The sequence below is a fragment of the Pogona vitticeps genome, chromosome 2, assembly GCF_051106095.1.
Source record: "Pogona vitticeps strain Pit_001003342236 chromosome 2, PviZW2.1, whole genome shotgun sequence".
Classification (NCBI taxonomy): domain Eukaryota; kingdom Metazoa; phylum Chordata; class Lepidosauria; order Squamata; family Agamidae; genus Pogona; species Pogona vitticeps.
Window position 1 is genome coordinate 40,382,232 of NC_135784.1, and position 8,506 is coordinate 40,390,737.

Sequence of the window (8,506 nt, forward strand, 5' to 3'; positions counted from 1 at the left end):
TCTGGCTTTTTCAGTCTAAATTTTAAGAAATAATTTATTACCTTGCAGAGGTGTGGTTCTTTATTCCAGAACCTACTCCTTCACAAATCATAATCATAATCTTAGAACTACAGAGCTGGAAGGGATCCTATAGATCATCAAGTCCAGCCCCTGTCAAGGGCGCACAGTGGGAGATGGAAGTCCCAACCTCTGGCTCTGCAGCCAGAGACTTAAACCACTGAGTTATTTAGCAGTTCACGTGCACAGCATTTTTCACTCTTGACTTGCCCAGGTCCAAATGGGCCAGAGCAGTGGAAGTGAGGGGAAATGATCTTGGTGACATTTGAGTTTAAAAAGAGAGATGAATCAATGAGCTCCCTCTTTGTGGTAAACTCTGGAGGGATATCTGTGTTGGAGATCATGGTCTCAAAATGGATGTTTGAAGCGAACAAGCAAACAAAAAGGAGACAGTAATCAGTAAAGAGCAAGCAGTCCAGGAAATGTGGTTAAAGGTCCAAAATGAAAGTGTGGAGCAAGTTGGAGAAAAATAAGTATCTGGGAATTTGGTAGAATCAACATTGGGAATGTTGCTATACGATAAAAATTGGAATAGAGGTGGTGCAGAGGAATTGCTTTAAAATGAAAATTTTGAAACAAATGCTTGCCATTAGTGATGGGGATACACATTGTACGGCACTATATTAGTTCTACTGTATGGTATGGGATCATGTACGTTAACACAGGTTGTCATTTAAAAGGTCAAAATATCTAAAAAATGGTGAGGCTGAGGAGCCTGACGCCAAGAGAGGCCTGGAAGGAGAAGACACGAAACCGGGCCTTCTCGGCGATGGCTCCTCGCCTCTGGAACAATCTCGCTCCGGAGATTTGCGCGGCCCCTACGCTAGGCATCTTTAAAACCCAATTGAAAACATGGTTGTTCATTCAGGTCTTCCCTCCAGCCAACTCTTGATTTTTTATTTTTTTTCTCTTACTTTTCCCTGTCCTTTATTTCATTGTAGTTATTACTGAATTGCCACGTACTTACCTGTGTTTTATTGTTTGATTTTGTATTGGAAGCTGCCTAGAGTGGTCTGGTAGTCCAGATAGGCGGGGTATAAATCAAATAAATAAATAAATAAATAAATTTCTTCAATGTCTTAGATCAAGATGGGGACCCATGAAGAATTGCTAAGGTGAAGGAATAAGGATCAAGAAGCGATAAAACACATAAAACACAAAAAAACTAGAATATGTCAGACACATAATGAAAAGTGATAAGTACTGATTGTTACTGTGATTCTTCAAGGTACAATAAATGGGAAATGAAGTATAGAAAGAAGAAGAATGTCTTGCGACATTACCGCTGCAAGCTGCCACATCCAAAGATAGAACAGTCATGGTGCTGTAGGAGGGGAATGAGAAAAAGAGCATGTCTTTAAGATGCCATCAGACTCTGTTGTTTCTGCTGCTACAGATTATCACAGCTAGCCCCATGACAACCATTTAGTTTCTCCTTTTTATTCTAGGTCTTTCTGTCCTCTTCTCTGCAACAAATATGTCATTAAAAGCTCTGTGTCAGGATATCCATCCTCCCCCATGTGGTACCTCATAGTTGGGTGCAAATTTGCATGGAAAAGTTCATGATTCGCCTGGGAAATGCTAAACTTTGCCTGGGATTCACAAAGGTCTTTACAAGAACATATCACAAAAAAGCAAAGCAAAGTATGAAGCCTGGAACAGCTTGGTTCTCACTTGTGTGAACTACTCCTGGGAACTCGGGCGGGATGACGCTCAAGAAGGAGCATCCTCTGCTTTGCACTTCGACCAGCCTAAATCCCCTAAATAAGGCACATCAGGGTCCACAGGTAGGCCCATGTCTCTTGTAGCCACATCAGATACACTGGCAATGTATCTAAATGGTACAGTTTTGCCAGGCATCTTCGCATTACTTCTGTCTGATCCAGATTGCAGTGTTTTATTCCTCTTTTGGTTGATGGTACTCTGTATGCCATAAAAACTAAAACTGAAGGAAGAAATAAAACTTCTGCAGCAATGCTGAACGATTTTTACAAAGACAAGCATAAACCACTCAAAGGAAAGGATTTATGCTTTTGGAATTAAAACACCCACGTGGCAACAAAATCCTTATTTTAAATAATTTAATCTTTTAGGCTGGTAGGGGGTAGCTTTTCCAGTTTATTGAATTTAGTTGGTGCTTGGTGGTTTGTCCCTTCATTATTTCACTTGTCTGTCTCGGGCCAAATAATTTTGGCCACCATGTTTTGACAACGTGGAAATCCATGTAATTAGCCCCTTGGTCTACAGAGGTGCCTCGACTAATGAACGTAATTGGTTCCGGAACTCTGGTCGTAACTTGAAATGGTCGTAAGTCGAAGCACCATTTCCCATAGGAATACATTGAAATTCAATTAATCCATTTCAGCTGAAGAAACAAAATCACCCCCCCCCCCAAAAAAACCCCACAAAACACTGCAAGACCCATTGGAAACGAGATTAATCCATTCCAGCCGAAGGGGAAAAAAAGAAATGAAAAACAAACCATGCAAGATCTTTCGGAAATGCCAAAAAAAAAAAAAAAGCAAAGCAGAAAGCAAACAAACCCTGCAAGACCCTTTGGAAATGCAAAAAAAGCAAAACAGAAAGCATCTGGAACTGATCGAAATGGTTATATGTCAGGACGCTCATAAACTGAGGCACCACTGTATTTAAATCGATGACCAGTCTTTTTTGCAACTGCTGCTAATGTTTTCTGTTTCAATCAGCGATTACTGCCGAACATTTAAGCTTCATCTTCCCCTTTGTCACGGGTGGATGGGCTTCTATTGATTGAATGCCATTGATCATTTTACTTCTATCTTGATAGTCAGCTGGGGTTTACTTGTACCAAAATACAGAGGAATCCTACCAAATTACATTCTCTATGTCTTTGACATAGAGAAAAGACTTAAAAGAACAGATTTAAGGAACTGGATTTGGTGGACAGAGTACCCAAAGAACTATGGATGGAGGCTTGTAACATTGTACAGGAGGCAGCAACAAAAACCATCCCAAAGAAAAGGAAATGCAAGAAAGCAAAATTGCCCATCTGTGATGTCTGTCTTGGATTTGTATTGAAATCATTCTATCATTTTTGAGATTGTATCCCAGTACAGCTTTTCCCACTCTTTTGTTGACTATGAGGGCTACTCCATTTCTTTTACAGGATTCTTGCCCATAATAGTAGATATGGTAATCATCTGAATTGAATTTGCCCATTCCCATCCATTTTAGTTCACTGATGCCCAGGATCTCAATGTTTATTCTTGTCAACTCCTGTTTGATCACATCCAGCTTACCAAGGTTCATAGATCTTATATTCCAGGTTCCTATGCAGTATTTTTCTTTGCAGCATCGGACTTTCCTTTCACTTCCAGGCACGTCCGCAGCTGAGCATCTTTTCGGCTTTGGCCCAACCACTTCATTAGCTCTGGAGCTACTTGTACTTGTCCTCTGCTCTTCCTCAGTAGCATGTTGGACGCCTTCCAACCTGAGGGGCTCATCTTCCAGCATCATATCTTTTAGCTTTTTGTTTCTGTCCAGGAGTTTTCTTGACAAAGATACTGGAGTGGCTTGCCAGTTCCTGCTCCAGGTGGATTGCGTTTAGTCAGAACTCTCCACTATGACCTGTCCGTCTTGGGTGTCCCTGCATGGAATAGTCCATAGTTTCTCTGAATTACTCAAGCCCCTTTGTTATGACAAGGCAGCAATCCGTGAAGAGGAAGTTGTAATTAGTTACTTCCAAGTTCTATGAGTAGTAGTCCAGTGTTTTGTGAATTATACCTAGAACAATTTTTTGCCCATATGGCAAGCAGCTGTTTAAGTGTTTCTCCTCACTATAGCTTTGCTGGTAAGATCCTGACACATACTGGGATGCTCACAGTTGGCGTATTGACCCCAGATGTGAGTTGATGAAAAAAAATGTCTCCAGAATCCTCTCCCATCCATGGGGTGAAGGCCTGACCACAGAGCACTAATACATTTTCTAAGCATGCTTGGCTGCTACAGTCTTGTGCCTGCTGATCATGACAGCTAACTGCTTTGTATGATGTAGAGTTAGACAGATATTGAGCTCCAACAGCTGAGAGTCATCCCCCAACCCTTCTCAGTGGAGAGGGGAGAAGTGGAACTGCTTTTGATGGCATTTCTACTGAACTCAGGAGGGACGATGCCATGCTGTTTGAGTGACAGCAGTTACTGTACGAAAGTTGACAGGTGTACAATCCCTACTTCTGCTTGATGTCTAGTTTCATATAGTACTGCAAAAGCACATCAGCCTAGCTAGGTTTGACTAAGCAGGAAGCTGCTGTACAGTGTTTTCAAAAATGTCTGAACCCCATTAATACAGAACAGCCACTGGACTTGAATGTTCGCCTTGTCTATGTTGGAAAATAAAGCATGCAGTGGTACAGGAGTGGATTCAGCCGATGGGAACCTGGAATGTTTACTTGAGTAATCACCCTCTACCACCACCTATAGCCAATCCTGTGAATTCTCTCTCTTTTTTAAAGTTTCTGCTCTAAACAAAACAGTACAGGGCCTATGTGTCTTGCTCATCTGGGGGGCTTAAACCGTTTTTTTCTGCAAAGAGGAAGGACGTTGTACATTGATGCCTTGATACCTTGTTTTGTACTGAATCTGCAGTCTGCATCTTGTTTTGTCAGTAGGCTACTGTGTAGATAGAGAAAGATTCTTGGAGATCCCCCCCCCTTTACACCACTACACCTGAACTTTTCAGTGACCTAATAAAGGTAGTATACAAATAAGACTTTTGTTTTCTATATATGGGCCAGAAGACTCCCTGGCTGAAATCCTGTTGCTTTGTTACACAAAGGGGGTAATGGTCAGTTATTCCTAGCCTGCAAGTAATGAGTCTCTGCTAGGACTCTCAAGTGCCCACCAAGGTAGTGGGCAGGTGTGCTCCTGAGAATCCTAGCAGTGACTTGTTAATTGCTGGCTAGGAATGACTGAATGTTACACCTTTTGCCTTCCACGTGAAACAAAGCAACCAGAATTTAACCTCTTGAATTCCTCAACTAAAGTGACCAGATTGAATCTGAGAATTCTTTTTTAAACCCTTTCCAAAACTTTGCTTATAAGGGAAGGATGTCCACTCAATGTATGTATAGATGCTCTATATTAACCAAGATGTCACACCTTGCCTATTGGTGCCAGGAGTGCCTCTCAGAGCAAGATTGCATTTAGTGACAACTTGCTACCTAAGTCAAGATGGAAAGGCCTAATTTCCAGTCCCAGCGAAATAGAAACTCATTCCCTTTCTAGCTCTCTCTGTTTCTGAAACTTCATAAGCACAGTCCTTTCCTAAGGATTTCCTCACCCACCAGGCTAAACCAGATAACTCACATTGGCACATGTTTTGATCGTAAAATGCCACACGCCATAGCACTACTGTTTCACTATGTTAAGATTATTCAGCGATGACTGGAGCCCACTGGAATTGGTAAGGGCTGAAGTCACAGCAGTTAACGCTAAGCAGATCCAGGGGTGACAGAGAGAGTCAGGGCACATTTAGATATTCAGTTCGTGGACATATGCACACACAAGCATTCCAGACATGCAGTTAGGCCAGGATGAAAGCAATATGCATTCAGAGATACAGAGTGTCAGCAGAAAGGGAACACAAGTCAAACCCCGATCCTTCTCCATTTGTAAGCAGGCAGGCAGGAGTAGACTGATGGGCAGTAGTCAGTGCCCCATGTGGCCTAGTGGAACATCTCCTGTAGGGCCATTTCATGCTGTCTACAAGTTCTTCAGCTGTTTATGTATAGCAGGGCTGCTGTAACCATGGGAGCAATAGCTGCAGTTTCCGTTATATGCCGCCTGAAAATATTAAATTAAAAAAACAAACAAAAATACACGTTCCCAAGGTTGAATTATCAGAACAGCGTGAAATTATCCTACTAGAGGAAACCAGAAACTATGCCATATATAGGTGTGGCCGCCTCCTCATACGTCACAGAGGGGACGCCACTTCACACTCTCTTTCTCAACACACGCTGCCACCAACCACACACATATATCTGACTCCTCAGACAAAGGTATGGATTTTAAAAAGGAAAATGATTGTTTATTGATACAACTTAATATGTGGTAAATCACTATAGAAACTGAATAAGGCAATCAATAAAATAAAGGATCCCTTCAATCACACTATCACTCAGACCTTAACTAACACAGTACTTCATGCCCTAACTCAACTCTCACTCTAACTCTAACTCTCCAAAAACTCCCTACACATCATTCACTCCCCCCCTTATATACATAGCTCCACCTCCAGGAGTCCCACCTCCTGCCCTGCTATAGGCAGATGAGCTCCAGCATACCATTGATAGGCAGGTGACATCATCGCAGCCGTCCCAATAGGGTTTTCATATCCATGGTTTTTGGCATCCACAAGAGTGGGGGGGGGCAGCTTGGAACTGATCCACTGTGGATACTGCAGTTCTACTGCATACCCATGAAGTCCATTTTTTGTTCCAGATGATTGAAAAAGCTATAGAACATGCTAAGATTTTTAGTTTTCCATTCTAAAGTACACTACAGCTCACAGACATACATTCCCATCACTTTGCACTGCTGACAGACTGAACCTCATGGTGCAGTGGTTAAAACGCTGTACTGCAGCCAAAACTGTGCTCATGACCTGGGGTTCAATCCCAGGTAGCGGCTCAAGGTTGACTCAGCCTTCTATCCTTCCGAGGTCGGTAAATGAATACCCAGCTTGCTGGGGGTCAATATGTTGCCTGCATAATTAACTTGTAACCACCCAGAGAGTGCTTGAAGCGCCATGGGGTGGTATATAAGCAGCACCCTTTGCTTGCTTTTGCTTTGCTTGAACCAAGATGTGGTACTGTCAGTAGACATCCACACTCACCATCTTGTCTTAAAGCCCCCACTTTGCCCAATCTATGCTTAAGTTTAATAACTTTTAGTCTTGTGTTTGTACACAAGGGAAATGAAGTTTGGCTCTCTGGTTTTGGCCTCATTTTGTGTTCTCACCCACTCACACAATCCTTTCTCCAACTTTTTCCAAGTCCCACGCAGCAAGAGCAGAATGCAGACTCTTTGATGTATGATCTTTATTAATTTTATTCTGTGGAATGCCAGCCATTAAAATTTTTACAAGATGTACTTCTGCTTCTGTGCCCCATCAGTCTTTTTTGAACAAAAAAAAAATTTCAGCTTTTCCCCATATGTACGATTTTATTTTATTCTGTTCTGTTCTGGAAATTACCCCTCTTCCCTCCGCAGCTTCCTGCTCCAAATCCTCTTATGTGCAATCAGAAACATTCTGCATGAAAGTTGGAGCCCAAGGAAAAGTTTGCTCTGGCTTTTAAAACCACAGTTGGGCCAACACACTCCAAGAAAGCAGACTCTCAGGCCTGCAGTCAAGGGAACTATTCCCGTAAGCGATCATAATTGGAGTTGTTCTTTATGCAAAGGCCGCTAGAATGGGTCGCCTGCTTCAGAGCGTACGTTTCCATGCAGCTAAAAGGTAGGCACTCAAAAGAGTTCTTGAACCGGAGCCAATATGAATCACAGCTATTGTGTAAGGTTTAGGTTATTAAATGTGCTTCTGAACACTCGTGTTGGAACAAGTGTTGAAAAATAAAATGATACAACTGAAATTAGGGTACTTCTGGAAAGGTCTACAAATGACAATGCTGAATTTTTATCATTATGCCCAGTAAAAACAGCTCTAACTTTTTATATATATGAAAAAGTGCAGACCTTACTCTGCAAATCTCAGCAGCTGGGAAGGCAGCCTGACAACGAGCGGCAATGAGTGGGCTCACAACCATTGTCTCACACAGGCACAAGAGCAATGCAGGGAACATTAGAGGTCCAAGTACGGCAATGGATAACAGTAAGGACTTACCAGTAGGCCTTGCCCAGTCTTCTGCTGAGGACTGCTCTTCTTCAGAAGGCCAGCCAGTCAGCATATCCTTTTTCATTCCACCCTGCCCATTTCCTCCCAGTCAACCTTCTGCAGGAACGCGGCACGCTCAAGCCTCATGGGGCTATTGGAGACAAGAGTTAGTCCTCCTTTGAGCTTCATTTCCTAAAAGATTTTTTAGAAGCCATGGCAATTTCTGTCCATAGCTTTCTCATGTGTATGAATGCATGGGTGGGTGTGACATTGTTTTGGCTACATGGGGCTCCTCATTCAGACTGTATGGCAACCATATATGAGTGAGGGAAAAGTGAATTCATCCAGTCATCCAACTGGAAGGTTCCATATGAACCCTAGGCACAAGTTTCACATAACCCATCTTCGTTGGATGGCAAAGGACATGAATTTCCAGACGTTATGGAAAGATAGTGATGATTCTTTAAAGCCTACTTCTTCTCTCTTCATCTTGGTTCTTTCATTTCAACGCTTTGAGTCCATTCTCCCTGTGATCATGTTCTGACATCAGCAGTCATACGTATCTATGCATATCTAACT

General features: G+C 42.4%; 1 long non-coding RNA gene across 1 annotated transcript; it reads right to left on the reverse strand.

Moving 5' to 3' along the window:
- Positions 1-1,310: 1,310 nt before the first annotated feature.
- LOC144587639 (uncharacterized) lies at positions 1,311-8,218 on the reverse strand. Its single transcript, XR_013542808.1, has 2 exons — positions 5,655-8,218; positions 1,311-1,381 (listed from the first exon to the last, which is right to left on the reverse strand). It is a non-coding gene; the product is annotated as an uncharacterized LOC144587639 (long non-coding RNA).
- Positions 8,219-8,506: the final 288 nt, after the last annotated feature.